Below are 25,119 nucleotides of genomic sequence, written 5' to 3'. Positions count from 1 at the left end.
ATGTAACTCATTTGTTTTCTGATCTAAATGATTTTTTGGGCTCCAGTGGCCTTTTTTCCCCTAAGTTGTTTGACAGGAAGAGGGCAGAGAGTGAGGGGGAAGATATACAGCAAAGGGCCACAGGCTGAAACTCAAACATAGTGCGGGCTGCATCAATGGGCTTAAGCCTCTCTATTATGGGGCCAGCCAGTGCTCTGAAACACCATCAGTTCTTAGACAGAGTCAGTAAGTAGAGACTGTCCCCTAAAAAGCTTTAAAGCTTTACATGGATTAATTAATATACATATTTAGAGTGTCTTCACTTTTTCAGATTTTGTAAAGCATATTTAAACTTTTTTCTCTTTTCTCTTTTTGTCTTTTTTGCTTGTAAAATATACTTAATTGTCATGTTTTGCATTTTTTGTCATGTTCTGAGTTTCTGCCTAGTCTTTAGTATTGCCATTTCCCCACTTTTGCCTCAGTCTTTTTCCTGCCCTGCCATCAGCTTCACTCCCTTCCCCTGTGTTCATTCTCATCAGCTGCCTCATTCACCCTTCACCCTCTACAGTATTTAGTCTCCCGGTTTGTTCATGCAAGTTGTTAAATCAGGTTTGTCATTGTTACCGTCACTGTTCATGTCAGGTTTTGGCATAATTCAAGTCAAGTTATTTTTCATTGTCATAGTCAGTTTTTTGTCTGTTCTTAGGGTTTTGTTTTGTCAGTTTAGGTTTTTGAATTCTGTGCCTTTTGTTTGAATTTTTACTATAAATCTGCATTTGGGTCCTCATCTCCACATCTACACCACACATCGTGACATTAATTTTAGCAGTTAGATCTAAGACAAGAATGTGACTTAATGACCCTTTTTTAAATACTAAAAATGTTTTTACTAGACTTTTTTTTTGCCAACACTTCGCACCTGTTGCAACCCCTGCAAGTTTATTTGTACAGCACAATTCAAAACGAACAAGGTGATTCAAAGTGCTTTACAGAGACATTAAAACAGTAGAAATAAAAAGCATGATTTAAATCTTAAACAAAAAAGAAAGATATAAGAACCATAGATAAAATCAGTAGTTAAAATATGTTTACGTTTTGAAACTCAAGCTTCAGATATGGAGCTTTATTTAAATGCATCTGAAAATAGGTGTGTCTTCAGCCTGGACTTAAATACACTGAGTATTTCAGCTGATCTGTTAGATATGTCATTTTTGTGTCAGAGCACAAAATTAAGGGAGAAGAGTATTTAAATATTTACTAAAACCCTGCATTCTTGATTTTCATTATGAATTTCAAAAGATGATTTCTCAGATCAGATTAGAAACTTTTTTTTTCTCTTTAAGGTAGTTTTAACCATCTATTGAGAATGTAACAGTGAGCAGTGTGTATTGAAAAGGATTTTCAGAAGTGTCCCTGGTCGGTGTATGACTTTTAAGATCTCATTCAATTTTCAGTCCAAATGGAAAACATTAAAAGTATGAAAGTTCATTTCTTTTAAGATCATTTTAAAAAGAGATAAATGTCTCAGTTTGATTTTTGAAGGATTATGTTTGGGTTGTTGCTTTCCAGATGGATTTTTTACAAAAATAAAAGTATTGCTCACTATTTTAGTTTTCAGCTGCTGTGTTTGGCACTTATTTTTGCACTGTGCCATCATTCTCCAGCCAGGAGGACTACAGAAATCCACAGAAGCAGTTGTGCCTATTTTGTACAATGCACCACAATGTAATGAATTCACTTAAGTGGGTTACAAAAAATGCAGTCCTTTCTATCCCTAACCGTTTGTTTACTGCACAGTCATGCCTTTTAGACCTCAGTAATGTTTATCTTTAATACAATTTCATAGAAAGTTTATGACAAGGAACAATTTTCCTAAATTCTTTAACTGTTTGCCCCATAGTCTCTTCTTTAATACTGCAGAAATGAGCTTTTTATATCCAGTCAAGATACTTTGTTGATCTGTTCAGACATGTATTAACTGTAACCTTCTCTATTGGTCTGACACAGACTGTTGAAGCCTTGTGTTGATCATTGCTGGGTTCTAGAGTGCTCTATACCACAAAAGTATAATTACAAACTATGTCTTCTACTGTAATTTGTTTGAAAGTCAGGACTGTAGTAAATTCTGGAATTACAAAAACCTTGATAAATGTAAAGTAATACATTTCTGCTGCTTCAATGTGGCCTGTCATTGTCACAATAGCTGCACAGCCTGGGAAAATGTAAACCATGTCTGCATATCTGTGGTTTTGTGAGGAGTCAGCCCTGCCAGTCTGACTGTGCCACACATGGTCGAGCTTGTCTGCCTGTGGAAACATGTAAGTGCTCAGCATTCTTTGTCAACATCAAGAAAACAAAAATACAGAAATAAAAGTGATAAAGTACTAAACGTGGTAAACATGAAGGAAGACATCCTTTCCCTCACATTCTCTCTCTATCTATCTATATGTATACAAATATATGAATATGCATGTAAACTTTATCAGTAAAGTTATGAGCATAGAGCAGATTATGAGCTTGTTGACTTTAATTCTCCAGTTTTCCATTTATAGTTTAACTCAGGAAATGCTGATCACATGTTGCTTTAATTATAAAGGGAACACTTAGATTACCAGAAAGGTTTCCCTCTTCAAAATGACAAAAGGAAGAACTTAAGTAGTATGATGTTCTCTTTTGCAACCACTGTAATGGCTAAATAAAAATATGTTAATAAAAGTTTTCTTTGTTCAATCTAAGCAAATGTTGTCTAACTTGGAAAGACCCATGACTGCATGCTCTAAGGACTGTGGTAAAGATTTCCTGCACACATTGCAGCTAGAATGCTTCTGCTTTTTGGATAGCAAAAGGGCATTTGGTGCATTTCTGCACCACATCAGGATGTGGGATGTAATTACAGTTACCAAGTAAAGAATTATGAGCAGCAGAGGAGGACAACAGTTTGTATTTTTTCATCTAAAGAGCTTGTCTTAATAATCTTAACTGTGCTGTTGTTGTAGTATTTTTTTCTTTTATCATCATTTTATCAGCATTGAGTATGTGCGCCCCCAGTTTGTATCCCGTCTTCACAGCATCACAGTCGGTGGTTAAAGTTAGTTTCTTGCTGTTTTTTGCTGGTTAAACTTCAGTTTAAGATCTTTCTAACAAGCCCCTGATCGTCTCTGTGGGCAAATGTTAATAACCCCGTGCGTAAAGTGTGAAATGTCTTAATCAGCCTCACTTTTTCCCCGGAGCACTTCTGCACGTTACTGTATGAACAAGTTGTTGGGAGTTATACAGAAACATGGGTATTTAGCTTGGGGGTAATCAGAGTCACCCACATGTGCTCCCACCACCCCAGAGAGAGCAGTGTCACCCATAGTTGCCCCGACTCTCTGTTCAATTAGAGTCGGGGCAACTATGGGTGACACTGCTCGCCTGTTTTGGCCACACGGTGGGCAGCCAGTCTACGCTTCACATCCACCTTAATGTGGGACCACTTCTTCTTCACATCCACCTTAATGTGGGACCACTTCTTCTTCATATCCACCTTAATGTGGGACCACTTCTTCTTCACATCCACCTTAATGTGGGACCACTTCTTCTTCACCTCCACCTTAATGTGGAACCACTTCTTCTTCACCTCCACCTTAATGTGGGACCACTTCTTCTTCACCTCCACCTTAATGTGTGACCACTTCTTCTCCACCTCCACCTTAATGTGGGACCACTTCTTCTTCACATCCACCTTAATGTGGGACCACTTCTTCTTCACCTCCACCTTAATGTGGAACCACTTCTTCTTCACCTCCACCTTAATGTGGGACCACTTCTTCTTCACCTCCACCTTAATGTGTGACCACTTCTTCTCCACCTCCACCTTAATGTGGGACCACTCCTTCTTCACATCCACCTTAATGTGGGACCACTTCTTCTTCACCTCCACCTTAATGTGGAACCACTTCTTCTTCACCTCCACCTTAATGTGGGACCACTTCTTCTTCACCTCCACCTTAATGTGGGACCACTTCTTCTTCACCTCCACCTTAATGTGGGACCACTTCTTCTTCACCTCCACCTTAATGTGGAACCACTTCTTCTTCACCTCCACCTTAATGTGGGACCACTTCTTCTTCACCTCCACCTTAATGTGGGACCACTTCTTCTTCACCTCCACCTTAATGTGGGACCACTTCTTCTTCACCTCCACCTTAATGTGGGACCACTTCTTCTTCAACTCCACCTTAATGTGGGACCACTTCTTCTTCACCTCCACCTTAATGTGGGACCACTTCTTCTTCAACTCCACCTTAATGTGGGACCACTTCTTCTTCACATCCACCTTAATGTGGGACCACTTCTTCACATCCACCTTAATGTGGGACCAATTCTTCTTCACCTCCACCTTAATGTGGGACCACTCCTTCTTCACCTCCAACCTTAATGTGGGACCACTCCTTCTTCACCTCCACCTTAATGTGGGACCACTTCTTCTTCACATACACCTTAATGTGGAACCACTTCTTCTTCACCTCCACCTTAATGTGGAACCACTTCTTCTTCACCTCCACCTTAATGTGGGACCACTTCTTCTTCACCTCCACCTTAATGTGGGACCACTTCTTCTTCAACTCCACCTTAATGTGGAACCACTTCTTCTTCACCTCCACCTTAATGTGGGACCACTTCTTCTTCACCTCCACCTTAATGTGGAACCACTTCTTCTTCACCTCCACCTTAATGTGGGACCACTTCTTCTTCCCCTCCACCTTAATGTGGGACCACTTCTTCTTCACCTCCACCTTAATGTGGGACCACTTCTTCTTCACCTCCACCTTAATGTGGGACCACTTCTTCACATCCACCTTAATGTGGGACCAATTCTTCTTCACCTCCACCTTAATGTGGGACCACTCCTTCTTCACCTCCACCTTAATGTGGGACCACTCCTTCTTCACCTCCACCTTAATGTGGGACCACTTCTTCTTCACCTCCACCTTAATGTGGGACCACTTCTTCTTCAACTCCACCTTAATGTGGGACCACTTCTTCTTCACATCCACCTTAATGTGGGACCACTCCTTCTTCACCTCCACCTTAATGTGGGACCACTTCTTCTTCACCTCCACCTTAATGTGGGACTACTTCTTCTTCACCTCCACCTTAATGTGGGACCACTTCTTCTTCCCCTCATCCTTAATGTGGGACCACTTCTTCTTCACCTCCACCTTAATGTGGGACCACTTCTTCTTCACATCCACCTTAATGTGGGACCACTTATTCACCTCCACCTTAATGTGGGACCACTTCTTCACCTCCACCTTAATGTGGGACCACTTCTTCTTCACCTCCACCTTAATGTGGGACCACTTCGTCTTCACATCCACCTTAATGTGGGACCACTTCTTCTTCACATCCACCTTAATGTGGGACCACTTCTTCTTCCCCTCCACCTTAATGTGGGACCACTTCTTCTTCACCTCCACCTTAATGTGGGACCATTTCTTCTTCACCTCCACCTTAATGTGGGACCACTTCTTCTTCACATACACCTTAATGTGGGACCACTTCTTCTTCACATCCACCTTAATGTGGGACCACTTCTTCTTCCCCTCCACCTTAATGTGGGACCACTTCTTCTTCACCTCCACCTTAATGTGGGACCACTTCTTCTTCCCCTCCACCTTAATGTGGGACCACTTCTTCTTCACCTCCACCTTAATGTGGGACCATTTCTTCTTCACCTCCACCTTAATGTGGGACCACTTCTTCTTCACATACACCTTAATGTGGGACCACTTCTTCTTCACATCCACCTTAATGTGGGACCACTTCTTCTTCCCCTCCACCTTAATGTGGGACCACTTCTTCTTCACCTCCACCTTAATGTGGGACCACTTCTTCTTCACATCCACCTTAATGTCGGACCATTTCTTCTTCACCTCCACCTTAATGTGGGACCACTTCTTCTTCACATCCACCTTAATGTGGGACCACTTCTTCTTCACATCCACCTTAATGTAGGACCACTTCTTTTTCACATCCACCTTAATGTAGGACCACTTCTTCTTCACATCCACCTTAATGTGGGACCACTTCTTCTTCACATCCACCTTAATGTGGGACCACTTCTTCTTCACATCCACCTTAATGTAGGACCACTTCTTTTTCACATCCACCTTAATGTAGGACCACTTCTTCACATCCACCTTAATGTGGGACCAATTCTTCTTCACCTCCACCTTAATGTGGGACCACTCCTTCTTCACCTCCACCTTAATGTGGGACCACTTCTTCTTCACCTCCACCTTAATGTGGGACCACTTCTTCTTCAACTCCACCTTAATGTGGGACCACTTCTTCTTCACATCCACCTTAATGTGGGACCACTCCTTCTTCACCTCCACCTTAATGTGGGACCACTTCTTCTTCACATCCACCTTAATGTGGGACCACTTCTTCTTCACATCCACCTTAATGTAGGACCACTTCTTTTTCACATCCACCTTAATGTAGGACCACTTCTTCTTCACATCCACCTTAATGTGGGACCACTTCTTCTTCCCCTCCACCTTAATGTGGGACCACTTCTTCTTCACCTCCACCTTAATGTGGGACCACTTCTTCTTCACATCCACCTTAATGTCGGACCATTTCTTCTTCACCTCCACCTTAATGTGGGACCACTTCCTCTTCACATCCACCTTAATGTGGGACCACTTCTTCTTCACATCCACCATAATGTGGGACCACTTCTTCTTCCCCTCCACCTTAATGTGGGACCACTTCTTCTTCACCTCCACCTTAATGTGGGACCACTTCTTATTCACCTCCACCTTAATGTGGGACCACTTCTTCTTCACATCCACCTTAATGTGGGACCACTTATTCACCTCCACCTTAATGTGGGACCACTTCTTCTTCACCTCCATCTTAATGTGGGACCACTTCTTCTTCACCTCCACCTTAATGTGGGACCACTTCTTCTTCACCTCCACCTTAACGTGGGACCACTTCTTCTTCCCCTCCACCTTAATGTGGGACCACTTCTTCTTCACCTCCACCTTAATGTGGGACCACTTCTTCTTCACATCCACCTTAACGTGGGACCACTTCTTCTTCACCTCCACCTTAATGTGGGACCACTTCTTCTTCACCTCCACCTTAATGTGGGACCACTTCTTCTTCACCTCCACCTTAATGTCGGACCACTTCTTCTTCACATCCACCTTAATGTGGGACCACTTCTTCTTCACCTCCACCTTAATGTGGGACCACTTCTTCTTCACCTCCACCTTAATGTGGGACCACTTCTTCTTCACCTCCACCTTAATGTGGGACCACTTCTTCTTCACCTCTGCTTGTGAGGCTTCTCAGACCCCACAGCATTAACAGCTTCAGGCTCTCCAACCCACTCCTCTTAGGTGCTGTTTACACATACCCGGGTATTTTGATAAACGCATATTTTCTAACCTTCGTTTGCAAAAAAAACTAGGTGCACACAGCCCCGTTTTTAAAAAAAACCACGTCTACATTGATCCGCATAAATATGCTATCAAGAGCTGTTAAATTACGCCAAGCCTGACGGTGGCAGTGTTAGAACAATGAGAATTCCACACAAGCCAATCAGAAGCCTAATAGAGAACCGCTGACAGGAAGAACTTCCGGATCCTTTTCAAGAAGAAAATATGGCGCCAGGCTCATGTGTGTGGACTGATAGCAAGACTGAGCTACTTTTACACGTTGCGCTGGACTATAAAACTACTAAAGCCGTGAAAAATGTTTTTGTTGTTCAATACATTGTATGACTGTAATTTTCAAAATCACACAAGCGAGTATAGCTCTCAACAACAGAAATGTTGCTAGTACCTCCATGCTTGCCAGATAAACAATGGACGGAGAGAATGGCGTTTTCACGCTAGCATCCTGCCAACATCAAACACAAATTTTTGAAAAGAAAACCATATTTTTTTGTCTGTTTGGTTGAATTAAAGCAATACCTGCTTACAATTAGACCTTTAACTAATAAAAAAGTAAAAACAACTATATGGGCCTGTTCCCAACTTGGGATTTTGGACGAACTGTTGTCATAATTCCTAATTTTTTTTATTTTTTATTTCATTTTTTTTGTTACAAGAGATTCCTTGGCACACATGTCTTTGTGTTCATTAGCTTTCTTTTTGTAAGTGCATCATGAAGGTCATCTTCTTCTTTTTATTATTATTCCTATGCTCCCCCTGGCTATCTTCTTTTTGGCGTTATGCTCACATTTGTAAACTGTTATTTTGTTGAATTACTAATAAAGTTAAAAAAAAAAAAAAAGCATCCTGCCAACATGGCGGATAGGGGCGGGGCTCTGTACTATGACGACAACTCCTCATTCCATTCCCAAAACTCTGTTTTTGTCTCTTTCAACCAGTTTACACACAAACGCTAAACGGAGTTTTTAAAAAATCTCCACTTTTGCCGGAGTTTTTTTTTAGCTTCGTTTTCGGAGGAAAAAACTCTGTGTATAAACGAAAGGCACAAACGAAGGGAAAGGTCTTCGTTTATCAAAATACCCGGGTATGTGTAAACAGCACCTCAGTTTGCTGCTTATGCCGGAGGACAGCGTGCCAAGGAACACATTTTTGTGGGCCTCCACTTCAGAAAGTAGCACCGACATCTCGCTTTCTGTTAAGTTCTTTTTTCCCGTCTTATTCAGTCATTTTTCTTTATTTTCTGACCGTACACAGAGGGGAATCGCAGGTGCAGGGCTCATTTAAATATGATTTGCAGATTTAAGTAGGGGCGTGGACAGGGAGGAGTCGGGTGCCGACATGTGCGCTGGTCCCGGTTCGAGTCCCACATCGGGCGGCCCTTTGCTGCGTATTATTCCCCCTCTCTCTGCTTCCTGTCTCTCTTCACTGTCCTATAAAGCATAAAAAAACCCAAAAAACCACATTGTAAAAGTTCACTATTTATAAAGTTGCACTGGTTGCAACATAAAGTAGTGGTTATCATAGAAAGTAAGGGAATAGTATAAAACAGAAACACATAAGCAAGTATGTTGCACTTCCGGCAAGCCTTAACTCTCATTTATTTTATTATCGCTCATTTATTTAACTGCTCCAGCTAAAGGGGGCATCACCCCAGTAAGGTTATTTTTGCTGATGTTGAACTGAACGTTTCTCTTCAAGATGGAATGTGCTACTTTGCCTCACTTTCAAAAGTTACATTGTCTGGGTTTAAAGTATTTGCACACTCATCAATATGATTTGAGGGTCCCTTAATCATGTACTTCTTTTTTCTCACTTCTGTTTTCAGGGATCTTATAAAGACAGCGTGGACATTTACTTTAAAATAAGTTAAGCCCTTTTAAGCAATCAAGAGCAAACTGAATAAAGCAAACTTTTGGTCAATATTCCAATAGTCATGCCTTGGTCTAAAAGATTCCAAGTATGATTGGCATTGCCCTTTTCTTTGTTTCATTACATGCAAAGATTTCCTTGCATTTACACTCAAATACATATAGAGTTTAAAAGGATTTTAAAAAGAAGTTTTCTTCCACTCTCTACATCTCTTTGATCCACTGTGCTTTGTACCACAAAGGCACTGGGTGTTGATGTTGCTATAGCAAAAACGCAGGAACTCTGTTGCTGTTTAACTGAATTAAATTTCTTCTACAGCCTATACTTTCTGTGGACAAACATCCTTGGAACATATAAATACTTTCTGCGTACATTTACTATTTGTTCAACCTGCAAACAGCAGCCAGAAATACCATAATTCAGTTTAACTACCATCCTGAGTATAATGGAATAGCCACAAAGCAAACTGGTGTTGGCAGATTAAGTCCCAGTCTCATGGTTCAGTCCACTGATTACAACTCTTTCTCCCCACAGCTGAGCTGCAGGGCTGTGGGGGCCTCAGGGAGTTCTTGTTTTCAGTAATTGAAAATGATAATAAGAACTAGAACATTTCTGAAGAAATTTAGAAGGGGCCTGCCAAAGTGTGCGTATCGCTCAACCAATCACGGCTGCTCAGGAATGGTTCGCAAGGCCTAAAGAAAAAGCATTCAAGCCTAAACGGCATCAAAGGATGACATGGATGCTTCTTCTTAAAGCGGTGAACTGTCCCTTTAAAGAGACGAACTGGCCCTTTAAAGCGGCGAACTGTCCCTTTAAAGAGGCGAACTGTCCCTTTAAAGCGGCGAACTGTCCCTTTAAAGAGGCGAACTGTCCCTTTAAAGCGGCGAACTGTCCCTTTAAAGAGGCGAACTGTCCCTTTAAAGAGGCGAACTGTCCCTTTAAAGCGGCGGACTGTCCCTTAAAAGAGGCGAACTGTCCCTTTAAAGCGGCGAACTGTCCCTTTAAAGTGGCGAACTGGCCCTTTAAAGCGGCAAATTGTCCCTTTAAAGCGGCGAACTGTCCCTTCAAAGAGGCGAGCTGGCCCTTTAAAGCGGCGAACTGGCCCTTTAAAGCGGCGAACTGTCCCTTTAAAGCGGCGAACTGTCCCTTTAAAGAGGCGAACTGTCCCTTTAAAGCGGTGAACTGTCCCTTAAAAGAGGCGAACTGTCCCTTTAAAGCGGCGAACTGTCCCTTTAAAGTGGCGAACTGGCCCTTTAAAGCGGCAAATTGTCCCTTTAAAGCGGCGAACTGTCCCTTCAAAGAGGCGAGCTGGCCCTTTAAAGCGGCGAACTGGCCCTTTAAAGCGGCGAACTGTCCCTTTAAAGCGGCGAACTGTCCCTTCAAAGAGGCGAACTGGCCCTTTAAAGCGGTGAACTGTCCCTTTAAAGAGGCGAACTGTCCCTTTAAAGCGGTGAACTGTCCCTTTAAAGAGGCGAACTGTCCCTTTAAATCGGCAAAGGACTGGCTGGGCCACTAATAGCCTTGTTTCTATGGTAACATTTAACTGACAGTTAAAGGGGAACTCCGGGGCATTTGAAGCGCGTTTCCATTGCTAGAGGTTGTCAAATACTGACAGTAGGACACAGACAGGTGGAAATCGGCGCTCCCTGTGCGGCGATTGCGCTGTTTGCGCAGCCTGTCATGCTAGCCAAATATGTGGTGGCTAGGGGCAAGTGCTAAACCTTCCACGTAAAACAACAACTGGCACACTGCAGAAACGTCACACCACTTTATAAACCATCCGACAATAAAGTCACAAGCCTTACCATCAAAACCATATGCATGGTTCTCACATTACTGGCATGGGGACGTTACAAAACAACTTTATAAACAGCATGTCACTTACCGGTTGTTGGTATGCTCGCGCATGTGAAAGCCCAAAAGAGTCAATGGACGATAATCCCATATACAAAACAATTATCTCCTCTAGAAAAACTGCGTTCAAGTATTTAAAACATTACAACAATATTACTGGGCATGTATTGTTGTCTAAGTTAATGCATGATGACACAGTAACTGCTCAAAATTTTGGGTTTTTTATGATTTTTCCAGGTCATCCCCCTGTTTATTCCTAGGGGGGCTTTGGGGGGCTGTTTTTTTCTTATTACGTCGCCATGGTAACTTTAATCTTCAATAAAAGTAATAGCCCGCGAAAACTCATCGAGCCGGTCGTTTTGATATATATATTGTTGGGATGTGCGGGCCCTATTAATGTGGACAGAAGAATAAATATAGCCTACCTATAAATAAATAAATAAAGAGACACGTTTTCAATGTTAAATCCCATAGACTTTTGCCAACAGAATAGTAATAGGTGCCTTGCCATGCATTTGCATGGAGGCACTGCATAGCATTGCTCTCCTATGCAATGGCAGGCCCCAATAAAGCAAAACTTATTTGTCCTACATGACTTATGGTGTAAATACTTTCATATTTGCTGTCATGACTCAAGTAGAAAGACAAATAAACGCAAAGCTAAAGAGAAATAAAACTGAGTGGTATGCTGAGTGAAGCAATACTGTAACCAACCAGAAGTGAAAGCGATACAGAAAAGGTTTGCATGAAACTGCTGTCTGTTTAAGTCACCCACAACTTCTTCTGTTGTAATAATGTCAGGGTGTTTTAAAGGGGAACTCCAGTATTTTCAACATTAAGCCTCTTTTCTGAGTTGTCTGCAATGTTTTAGAACCCCCCTCACCGCTTTTTTGATGTTTACTACTGTCTCCGGAATTTGCCTAATTTTGATTCATCTCAACCTGCTTCAGAATGGCAAGTCATGCGCATGTCCAGAAAGGTCCGTAAAAGCACAATAAACGTCCGTTTTCAAAATAATCAACTCACCGGAGTGGTTACTGGTGTGCACTGGTAATCCATATCAAATTTCGTGGCGAAAAGTTGCTTCTGTCGTGTTTTATTTGACATTTTGTACTGGATGTTCGTTGATATTACTCCGCCACCGCTAAGAAAATAGTGCGAGCATGAACGAGCTGCCAAATAAAACACGACAGAAGCAACTTTTCGCCACGAAATTTGATATGGATTACCAGTGCACACCAGTAACCACTCCGGTGAGTTGATGATTTTGAAAACGGACGTTTATGGTGCTTTTACGGACCTTTTTGGACATGCACATGACTTACCATTCTGAAGCAGGTTGAGATGAATCAAAATTAGGCAAATACCGGAGACAGCAGTAAAATTTAAAAAAGCAGTGAGGGGGGTTCTAAAACATTGCAGACGACTCAGAAAAGAGGCTTAATGTTGAAAATACCGGAGTTCCCCTTTAAACTTGTATTTTAGCAGTTACCTTCTTTATCTTGAGTTTAGTTTCTTTGTCTGGTTTTAGAATTTAGAAGTGCTATAATCAATTTCAGTACTTTACTTAAGCTGTTACACTTAAGATCGTTAAAATTCCTGCTGAACTGTTGACTGAATTCTTACAGCACTGATATCTGTCTCTGATATCTTTTCTTTTAGAATTTATTTATTCATTTTTTAGCAAAATAAAATCTAGGCTACGGCTACACGAAAACGAAACGAGGGTTTTTTTGAAAACGGGTACGAAAATTATTGCGGCCATACGGCAACGCTGCTGTAAAGACTCAGGTCCAGACGAAAACGATGAAAAACGATGAAACGACGCAGTACACACGAAACACCTCTAGGTGCGCTGTAAAGCCTGATTCTTACTCGGCGTAACCTCGCTTTGACCCATTCTTACTAGCTGGTCGCAAATGGCGCAAACGGTCACGTGACCCAAAATTCCGCCACGCCCCCCGTCGCAAGCTAAAAAATCCTCGCGCGTCGCGAGGGCCCGCACACAACTTTTTTTCTGACTTTGCGCGAGCTCAACCGGAAACAGCTGACCAAGAGAAAGGAAACATGAACACTGCAGAGACCGCGGTGACCGAGAGGGTGCGCCTCTACAAACATCTGTACGACACGTCTATGAAGTTACACTGGGACTACGTTGTCCCAAAGGACAACGTTTGACAACGTTTGACAACGTTCGTCTTGTTGCAAAGGACGAACATTCCACCTTCTCTTCTGTTTTTGCCGCAGCCGCTTAGCTCTGAGATACATATACAGTTCTACACCCAGAGTAAATTCATTCCGCATCTGCATCAGATGTGCCAGCCTCTGCTGACGTGACACCACAGGTGGCATTGTGTATGCTTTCTTCGTATGCTTTTCTTCGTCCGGTTCTTCAGCTTGTTTCCTCAACAGTGACGCCCGCTGGTCTGGAGAGAACTGCAAATGTGACGCATACTCGGCGCAAACTGCGCTTATGAGCTGAAGGAACTGTGAAGGGGCTGGCGCTTTCGATGACGTCATTAATGGTTCTCGAGCCAGAACAGTTGAGCGGTTGCGCCGAGTAAGAATCAGGCTTAAGCCACCCCCACCGGTTATACCAGAACAATAGAAGAAGCAATGCGCATGCGTGTACGCCCCTACTTCTACCAGCGCGAAGCTCACGTTGTTCCTTCAACAACGCCGCTGTAGTTAGCAGTGTCTGCAGCAGTGCTGCTATCAATGTTGTGGGGTCCATGATGATCGCTGTCTGTCCTTGTTGTGTTGTCTTCTTCTTCCAGATTTTGAATGGAAGCCGCTTTTTGTTCTGGTCACTGACGTATGTGTATACGTCACTGGCGTTGGCCATGTGGCTGTGACGCAGATGTAAACAAATCCGTTTTCGCTGTAACAATGGAAACGAAACGAGGCCGTTCTCAGATCTTCCCACTCTGGAACCCGTTCTCAAAAACTATCGTTTTGGGGTAGTGGGAACGCCGGCTCCGTGTGGCCGCGACAGCCAAACGATAAGAAAAAGTATCGTTTACAGTGAAAAACGTTTTCGTGTAGCCGTAGCCCTAGTCTTTTTCAAAAACATAAACTTAACGCTGAAAAGATTAAAAACAGCCTTTCAGCCAACGATCCAGCGTCAGTGTGGAGAGGCCTGCAGACCATCACCAACTACAGAAGACCATCCCCAAACACTGCAGGGAACCATCAACTGGCTGACGAGCTGAATGTGTTCTACTGCAGGTTTGACACATTCACACCTCTCCCCCCCATTGACATCACCTGCCACTCTGCCACCTCTCCCCTCTGACCCCCCACCAGCACTCACGATCTGTGAAGAGGATGTTTTGTCAAGCCTGATTTATGGTCGGAAACCAGGTGGTCTGCGTGTGTGTCGCAGTTAACGCAGACATGCCCCCGACCCCTACGCAGACACTACGCAGACACTCTGGTGCACCTCCTCAAAATTGTAACTCACCGCAGACAGTGCCGCAGACATCGCCGCAGGGAGGAGAGAAAGGAGGCCTCTGATTGGTCAACTCTACATCCGCTCTACACTATGCGTATTTCCGGTTTGCTAACCGGCTGACGCTAACTGTGCTAACCGTGACGATTCTTTCGCCTCTCTGCCAGCTCCAGTAGTAGCAATATTTCTTCTATTTCTATATCGATCAGCTGCATCTCAATCAAAGTGCGCATTCGTCCAGTCGCCATTGTTGTTTAATGACCTTCGTAACCGTAACACCCACAATCCTAGCTTGTTCGTGATTGTCCCTCTTGCGTTGTGGCGTGGGATTAACATAGCGCAGACAGCGCTTCAAAAGTGGGCATAAATCAAAAATAACTGCGTCGTGTCTGCGACAAGCTCACTGCGACACACTGCTGCGAAGTATACACGAGCCTTCAGTCTTTCACAGACAAAAGATCAGGAAGGCACCCGGCCCAGACGGTGTGTCACCCTCCTGCTTGAAGGTCTGCGCTGACCAAGGCCCAATCCCAATTCACCCCTTGGCCCTACCCCTTACCCCTTCCCCTCCGTTTTGCGCGTTCACGTGAAGAGGTAGTGTTGTCCCAATACTCTTCCAAAGCCGTTCCCCTTAGCCCTACCCCTCCGTTGTAGCCCTTGAAACGGAGGGCTTCGGCCAGGCAGACTCCGTTTGAAGGGGTATGATATATTTCCCAGAGTACAACGCGACTAAACGGAGATTGCGAGTCTTTTTAAAAATTCACCACACAAATGTAAGTTCTTCTATTTTTTTGCCATAATTTAACTGTTTTAACCGTTTTAGGTTGTGATAACTGGTGTATTGTGTGAGTTTAAAGTGGTGGCAATGTGTAGTTGTTTTCTGCTATAAACGCACATGGGAAAAGTCGCTATTTTACATGAGTAATCGGTCAATGCATGTGAAGGTGCTGCGAAAGAGTTGTCGTTTTTTAAATTGTAACACGAGTATTTACAAGCAATGTAGTTGGTTAACCATAGAGAAGTTCCTTTTGAGCGTCATTTCGCTACCTATTATCACAAGTATTCATATACGTGACTGATTCACAGGGACTCAAGCACAAACAAAGAGCCTGATCAGGTTTAGCGCCGAAAACGAAGATCTGTTTCTAAAGTCATCCCCATCCCCAAAAAGAAGTAGGAAGTCCAATCCCATAATGGATTACCTGATACAGGAGAGCCTGAAGGAGCAGAAGCGCCACGAGCAGAAAACGGAGCGCTTTTTAGCTCGGTTTGAGCGCATGATAGACAAACTTTACGGTGAGTTGATGCACCATGCACCTATTGTACACACAGCCACCACTACCGCATTCTGAAACACCTTTTTTTAATTTTTTACAATGGATGAAAGTGCATGCTATAATGTCATATCGTGTCTTGTTCCCCCAGAACATCACTGAGCCCAGCACCTCCGATGTGCCATGCGCCGTTCCTGCTCCGGTCATCTCGTTCTTGATGATTGCACTGTTGCCCGTTTATATTCATATTGTTTATATTCATACTGTTTATTGTCCATATTTGCACCACACACTTTACAGCAGATACTTTAAGCTGTTATTTCTGAAAATAAGCTGCCTTACCAGTCTGTAATGTGAGCCTAATAAAAGAAATTAAGGACAAAAGGTTTGTGAGCATGATTATCACATCAACATCATATGAACGACTGGAACGGATATTGGTATGAAGAGATTTATTATACAAGGAATAACAAAAAAATTGGGGTACATGTTGTGGTCCAATGGGCAATAATTTGTAGGATGACCCGTCTGCTGGAAAGAAAAACATGGAAAGATCAGGCTTTTATCCTCCCAAACCAACACATTGATAGCACACACAAGGCAGTGCATTTATTTAAGTCATCAAATCTGAACCTGGTACAAAGAAAACCGCTTCAAAAACGCATGAGCTGCATGTTTATCCCAAACGGAACGAGGCGAGTAACAAAGGCTAAACGTTAGCTTATGCTTTCAGCTAGGTTAGCCAGGTTAGGATACTACTCCAATCAATAAATCAGCAAATCCAACGAGACAAGCAAATTGTTTCTATATTACACGATATCACAAATGTACAGTTAGAAGCACTTTCAAACACACACACACACACAATCATTTTCACACGCCGGCTCTGGAAGCTACCAGCTCCTCACTCACAAGCGTTATTTGCATTAATTTCTTATTCTACATACCGTAACAAGATCCAGCAATGCTCCCAGATGTCGAAGACGCCTTCGCCTGATGGCACTCCGTCGATTCGACGCAGATATTTCTAAATATCCGAATAGCCCAGGACAGCGCGAACACCACAGCACCGGTCATGTTTGTTTACTTCTGGCTAAAGCTGTCGCTTTTGGTTACGTAACAACTGACGGCGCAGACTTATTACGTTCGTGAGTGTGAAGTGCTGTCCCAATTCGAAGGGGTGACATTCCTAGCCCTTCGCCTACCCCTACGTTTGAAGGGGCGAGGAGTAGGCGAAGGGGTAGAAAATAGAATTGGGATTGGGCCCAACTGGCCCCCATCTTCACCCGGATCTTCAACAGATCCCTGGAGCTGTGTGAAGTCCCCTCATGCTTCAAACTCTCCACAATAATCCCGGTCCCCAAGAAACCCACCATCACAGGACTGAACGACTACAGGCCTGTTGCCCTCACATCTATAGTCATGAAGTCCTTCGAGAGACTGCTGTTGGCGTACCTGAAGGACATTACAGACCCCCTGCTGGACCCCCTGCAGTTCGCCTACCGAGCGAACAGGTCAGCGGATGATGCCGTTAACATGGGACTGCACTACATCCTGCAACACCTCGACTCTGCAGGGACGTACGCCAGGATCCTGTTTGTCGACTTCAGTTCGGCGTTCAACACCATCGTCCCAGCCATCCTCCGCACCAAACTCACCCAGCTCACTGTGCCCTCCTCCACCTGTCAGTGGATTACAAACTTCCTGACTGACAGGAAGCAGCAGGTGAGGCTGAGGAGCATCACATCCAGCACCCGGACCATCAGCACAGGCGCCCCCCAGGGGTGTGTGCTCTCCCCACTGCTCTTCTCCCTCTACACCAACGACTGCACCTCAAGAGACCCGTCTGTTAAACTCCTGAAGTTTGCAGATGACACAACGGTCATCGGCCTCATCCGGGACGGTGACGAGTCTGCATACAGACGGGAGGTTGAACGGCTGGTCTGCTGGTGTGTTCAGAACAATCTGGAGCTGAACACGCTAAAAACAGTGGAGATGACAGTGGACTTTAGGAGAAGCCCCCCCACTCTGCCATCCATCACCATCACCAACAACGCAGTGTCTGCTGTGAAATCCTTCAGGTTTCTGGGCCCCACAATCTCTCAGGACCTGAAGTGGGAGACCAACACAGTCACTACCATCAAAAAGGCACAGCAGAGGTTGTACTTCCTGCGGCAGCTCAGGAAGCTCAACCTACCTAAGGAGCTGCTGATCCAGTTTTACACCGCCATTGTTCAGTCTGTTCTCTGTTCATCCATCACCGTTTGGTTCGGATCAACCACCAAACAGGAAAAGAACAAACTGCAACGGACAATAAGGTCTGCAGAGAAGATTATTGGTGTCAGCCTGCCCTCCATCCAGGATCTGTCCCTGTCCAGAGTCAGGAAACGGGCAGGTAACATCTCTGCAGACCCATCACACCCTGGACACAAACTGTTTAAACTCCTCCCTTCTGCAAGGCGCTACAGAACTCTGCACGCCAAAACAACAAGACACAGGAACAGTTTCTTCCCTCAGGCTGTCTCTGTGTTAAACAGCTAAAACCGGACTTCAGTGTTTCATCCTTGCACCATGCACCAATTTGCGCTTCTGATTTAATCTTGTTCTATGTCTATTTTTTGTCTATTTTTTTTAAATTGTTGCACTAAAGAGAGTGAGGTGTAACCGGAGTCAAATTCCTCGTGTGTGTCCACATACCTGGCAATAAAAAGCGATTCTGATTCTGATTCTGATTAACAACAAAGTTTACATAAACTTTCTTTGCATAGGAATTTGAACATTTAATATGCAGTTTACATTTACATCTACTATCAACTGTTTCAATTACAAAATTTTGGTGTGGATTCAGTGTCCCAATAGCTGCATTCGAACAGTGAAGTTCTAAGAACGGTCCTCCTGGAATCTCGTTCTGATAACTGCCCTTCCCCAGCGGAACTGTTTCAGTTTGCATTCCCACATGAGTCGGGACCTTGATAGGGACTGATGCGACGCAACCGTCTGCGACAGCGACGTGTTACTTTAGCGCCACATTCAACAACAAAACAAAACCCGCAAAAAGTAATGGAGAAGAAAAAAACACCACCAAGAAGCTAACATGGAGAGCGGGGAGGCCACCGTGTTCAAGGTCTGCATGATGGTGATATTAATCATGGACGATCACATGGGGCGTCTAACATCTTCGTTTCATGAAGGAAGGAAAGAGAGCAGAGCGCCGCAGACAAAGGAAACGACGTGTAAGTTTAACTTATTAAACACGCGCCGGTTGTGTCCGCGTAGTATGAGTAAACATTTCAGTTATTCTTTGTTAGTCTTCGTTATTCTACTGTTTACATTGAGGAGATTAGCAACATGAAGAAGCGGAAATCTGACAAGGGGCGTAGCTACCAACCACCTTGTAACGACGGGCTCGCCTTTACCTCCATATTCAAGCGTGGATTGAAATAAACATGCATGTGACATACAGGAAAATACATTTATTGATTCATTCTATTCAGGTGTGTGTTTTCCCAGTGGCCACTCATGGTATTGCAACAAAAAATCCCCTGTGGCCTAAAAAGCATTTTCCCATAGACCGCAATAGTAAAAGAGATGCCTGTAAAACTGTTCACAGGACGCCTCCAGCTGTAACCGCTGTTATTTACTAATCTTTGTATTTTATATTTTTAAGTCATGGACTTTTTATCCGTCAAAAAGTTTTGTAACGGCCAGAAAAGTCTCTTTTCACAGCGTGACGTCACAGCTGTGTACGCACACTGTGATGTGTGCGTACGTGCACGTCCTCATCGCCCTGGGGCATGATGGGTGGCCCCAAAGCATCATGGGGGTTGACATACTGCGCATGCTCTATGGGCCGCATAATGCTGAAGTCAGAAACTTTTTCGGCATTTGCGCCAGGCAAGCAACTCCATTGAAATCAACGGCGGCCATTTTGCAGTCCGTTATCCAGATAATATAATACATCCATGGCTGTGTTCGAAACCGCCTACTTCTCCTACTACTCCCACTACTCCTACTAACTTTAACTTTTTTTAAAAGGACACTCCACCCATTTGCATTAGGCTTTGCATTGTTAGAAACCCAGTCATACTTTTGAATGGTCATGCAACACTCTCTCACATCCCCTGAGACGGGAGAAATCCGTATTCACCTCTTTACACTTCCTCCTACAATGACGCAAAAATCGTCATTTTGCGTCATTGTAGGAGGAAGTGGAAGAGGGCTGGATTTCTGTAGAAACTACAAGCGCTAGTTCCCACCCTTCAACACCGCCCATAGGGGGGTTGGACCTAATGCGCTAACAGACCTATCACAGATCAGTGCCAGTGCTTTTGAGAGCTGCAGCTAACATGGTCGAAGGTACCGAATACTCAGACAGATGCAATACGGAGGACTGGGATTTAGAAGAAGATATGGCTCGAATTGGTGGTGCCTGTGCTCTAACTGTGCGCCAATGGACACAGAACAAGAGTCTGTCTGCTGCCAAGAATTCCAGCGGTGCCAATTTCTTCTGGACGAAATCGGAGGATGACACGGACGTGTGTGTTGTTGATCACCCGAGTTTCGCACCCCATATGGATAGTGGCGTCCTGGAGACTTACTTTAGAATACCTAAAGTCAACTGGAAACGACAGCCAAAGCCTACAGGGCCAAATGGACGTCTTTCTGTAAAGTAAGTTTGTTTTCTTTGTTACTATGTCAAGGAGTACTCTTGCTAACACGCTAACGTGGCATGTTCATTGCACAAATAGCTTGCAGTTATGCAAGCTACTGTGGCACGCTAGGCTCAAATGCCATCACTCACTTTGTGATCAATGTTTTGTCTAGACAATTTCGTCTAACAGCCTACCGGCACTTTCTTGAGTGGGTCCTGCAAGGAGCAGAGGGCGTCGTGTCGTGTTACCTGCTTGTGTCGTGCAGGCTATCCGCCAGAACTACCCAGCTCCAGACGGCCAGTACTGCGGGCACCAAGAAGTGGAGGACACTCAGGAGATAGTTTCCTTGTTTTACATTCATTCAACAGTTGTATTGTTTGTATAGTTATTTAATTAAATGGTTAAATGTACGTTGTTGTGGTTCTTAGTAGCCTAATGTTGCTCCAAGTGTATTCGAGTTATTTAACGACCAACATTTAAGAACTGGAACAATATAGCTACTGTTACCTCAGATGACAAAACGACAGAATTGTGATCATAGCCTACCTATAATTACTATAAATTATGAAGCATTACAAGTATACATTGCATTATAAGTTTGTTGCAAATCAGTTACCTCCTTCCAAGTTTATGATGCTATTCTAAACTTTGTTGAAGGGAGACAGGAGAGAAGGAGTGACATTTTGTTTTTTAATTCACAAAATAAGAATTGTCATGAACATAAAGACACACAAACAACAGTATCCACACGATTAAAAAAAAGGTATTGACCCTGTGATTGAGTATACAGTAAAGTGCTCGATGGAAGTGCAAACAGGTAAGGCAGTGCAAGGATAAGGTAAAGACCATATAAGACAAAGACATTTAGGACATATAAGACATGGTAATATTACAAAATGTATCACGAGGAATGGGTTAAGGTACAGCTGACGTCTGGCGCTGTCTGGGATTCAATGTTTTCTGATGATGAAGACAACTCTGCAGCAGACGTCGACGTCGTTTTAGTCTGAAATGTCATACGTTCAATAACGTTAAAAACATTTGAATAACGTCAGACTAACACAGTAAAACATGGTGGATTTACATCGCTAATAACGAACTTATTTAGATCTACATAGCAAAGTGTCTAACGTTACATTGCTAACTTTGCTGACGAGTGGAGTTAGCGAGGCAGACACACTAGAACAGCAAGCGACCAAAACATACAAGATATTTACTTTGTAAACAGCCAAATCATATGAGATGTGCTGCTTTACAGCAGACGACTATATCAGTGTGTGTTCTCAGTAGCCGCTAGAGTCGAGTTAGAAAAAAAGCCTTACCTCCAGGCAAATGCGTTTAGCATTGCTAGCAGTTCCAAAAGTTCCTGGCTTTTTGCACAAGTCCAACTCTTTGGGTAATCTATGAAAACTTACTCCGTGTATTTTCCCTGTGCTGGCTGAACATCCCGGTACCATGCAAGTGCACACCATTTCGATACACAAACGAGGAGTAATTCACGAATGATTTCGCAAACTCTTCACTAGAAATTGTGTGACATGATTTCCAGGTAGCGTAGTCGGTGCTACTCTCGGGGGAGTGGCCTGAGGATCTTGAGCATTGCAATGCACTATGGGGATTGTTGTCTTTAATCCAAAAGCACAAAAAAGTCATTTTCTGCCTTTTCTCGATCAAGAAGGCACCAAATTAGAAATTTATGCTACTATTCTACCACATATATGGCCCACTTTCAATACATATTCATGTATCCACTGGTGGAATGTTCCTTTAAGTTCCCGGATGCATACTAGATTCGCCGAAATATGTATCATGTGGTTACTTGTCATACTCAAACTACCCAAGATGCAACGTAACTTGACGTTGCCGATCGTCATTTCCTGTCAAAACGGCAGTTTCAAGCTAGCTACAACGAGGGTAGGTTCATTTTGTGAAAATAACCGGAAGTGCATTACTCACTGCGGCTAGCTTTAGTAGCGCCGAATTCGTTGGAACAATATTGTAAATAGCCGGTATTTTGTCAGATTTTCAACACGTTTGAGGATCTAAACGACTACTTTCTCGCCTAAAAATGTTTCAAATGTTGCTAAAGTTATATATTTACAGAGTTTATAGCTTAAGCGAAATCTGCTTCAGGCCGGCTGATTTCGGCTCGGGCAGGAGCGAAGTACATTGTGTGTAAACGCTCTGCATACTGTTTGATCGAATGAGTATGCCGTTTGCAAGTATGTAGTATGTAGTGTGTAGTATGTAGTATGTAGTAGGCGGTTTCGAACACAGCCCTTGCTCTGTCCTCCCGGGGTGTCACATCAAAAGAGGTCCCCGGGGACATGACCCCTTAAATATGGCTCCGGAGGACAGTAGAAAGTAGGAGGGGGGAGTAGGGGAGTGTGTGTAAATGTGTAAAGATGTTTATTCATGTAGATGTGTTTTGGGTGTTTAGTAGTGGTATAGGGGTTTGTAAATAGGTGTTTATATTGTGAATATATTGTAATTATGGACGTATGTACATATTTATGATTTATTGATATTTATGTAAATATTTGAACTTACCTGTTAATGGTTTAGTCTAATTGGTCATGCGACTAAGGGTAGGGTTTTAAAAGGGAGGCCAAATGGTTTGTTGGGGCAGCGTGTTGGATATTTGGATTGAGATTGGAGAGCATTGAGATAGTTGTTATTGTAAAGAGTTTGGATTTTGTACGTGTGTCATTAAACACACAGTCATTGCCACCTAAAGGATCATTCCTTGTTTTTTTGCCTCCGGACCTCTCGACCAGTTGACACACCTACGTCATATGTGTTCCTGTTCAACCTGGAAAAGACCCAGCCTCGGAGAAGGAGCTAAAATGATTATAGGAACTGAGGGCTGTGGTCCCGAGTTCCTGTATGTCTGAATGCGCGAAAAAACGGCCCCGTTCCTGAAAAGGTTATAAGAACTGTAAAAGCTTCCAACAGTGGGAATGCGCCTAATGTGAGGTGGACAGGGACCCATTGATAGAAAACAGGAGGAGGCCTGATGAAGAACAAAATATAAACTTTAATTATTACTAAACAGGAGAAACTAAGGGCTCTACAGGTGCAGGGGGTAAAGAAAGAAAAAACTGTGTCAATGCAGACAACGTGAATCCTAAAGCGAACAAGCAGGGCAAACATGAGAAAACAGGAACCTGGAGGCAATGATCTGCTAAGCAGAAACACAAATTAACAATAGGTGGTGGAAGTTAATAACTGTAATCAGTGGTGGATCAAAATATTTATATACTTATATTAAGTCATCAATAAATGTGACATGCAGAGTTTTCTACTACTCCATATGTGATAAATTGAGCTTCTTAGAATATGAGAACATACTGTAACATGAGCTGATGGGACAGGAAGAGAAAAAACTAAATTCCACAGCTAAGAATGGTTACGTGTACCACAGTGACGTAAGCCTTTGAGGGTGTGACAAAGGTGCTATTGTTTTTTGTTAACCCTTTCAAAAAAGGATTTTGTCTGACAGCATTAGAAGAGAAATTGCCACAAAGGTATTTTCAGGGTATTTTCAGCTGTAAATGAGACAACTTTCAATGATCCATGGGCTTCTATGGTGTGTTGCTGGGTCAGGTTGTTTTCACAAAGGGGCCCTCTGGCTGTCAGATATAAAAAGGAGGGTCTCCAACAAGTTGACAAGCAGTTCCGCACCAAGAGCAGCAGCATCACATCCAGTGACAAGACCTGGCAAAGATGACCTCCAGTGGCATGAACATGATGGGCAGGATAACCTTCTACGAGGATAGAAATTTCCAGGGCCGCTCTTATGAGTGCATGAGCGACTGCCCTGACATGTCCTCATACATCAGCCGCTGCCACTCCTGCAGGGTTGAGAGGGGCTGCTTCATGGTCTATGACCGTACCAACTTCATGGGAAACCAGTACTTCATGAGGAGGGGCGAGTATGCTGACTACATGAGCATGATGGGCATGAGTGACAGCATTAGGTCCTGTCGCATGATCCCCATGCACAGAGGTTCCTTTAGAATGAGGATCTACGAGAGGGAGAACTTCATGGGCCAGATGCATGAGGTGATGGAGGACTGTGAGAACATCATGGAGCGCTTCAGCATGTCCAACTACATGTCCTGCAATGTGATGGAGGGCCACTGGCTGATGTACGAGCAGCCCCATTTCAGAGGAAGGATGATGTACATGAGGCCTGGAGAGTACAGGAACTTCATGAGCATGGGCATGAGCGGCATGAGGTTCATGAGTATGAGGCGCATCATGGACTCCTACTACTAGATGATGACCCATGACAGTTCAGCAACAATTTTCAAAACAAACTGTAGAGAATTAGTGACTTGAGCAGCTGTCCATCTGCAAGATGCTTTGAATGTTCATAGCAAAAATTTGAAGGAAACATTTACAGTCACTGTAGTAGCTTTGACCACAGGCTGGCTTTTAATCACCATAAAGCAAATCAAATAAACATTTCATTTCTGTATATGTCTGAGTTAAAATCATTTTTATTTATTGTATCAGTCACTTCTGAACATTTTATATACTTATCAAACTTTCATTATAGACTTTGGTAGTGATTCATT

At 43.4% G+C, this 25,119-nt stretch overlaps 1 pseudogene; it reads left to right on the top strand.

The window, feature by feature from the left end:
* Window positions 1-24,262: 24,262 nt before the first annotated feature.
* Window positions 24,263-24,817, top strand: LOC142374903 (gamma-crystallin M2 pseudogene; annotated as a pseudogene).
* The last annotated feature ends 302 nt before the right edge of the window (window positions 24,818-25,119 follow it).

The sequence above is a fragment of the Odontesthes bonariensis genome, chromosome 24 (assembly GCF_027942865.1).
Source record: "Odontesthes bonariensis isolate fOdoBon6 chromosome 24, fOdoBon6.hap1, whole genome shotgun sequence".
Classification (NCBI taxonomy): Eukaryota; Metazoa; Chordata; class Actinopteri; order Atheriniformes; family Atherinopsidae; genus Odontesthes; species Odontesthes bonariensis.
This window is presented reverse-complemented; position numbering and strand designations above follow the sequence as displayed.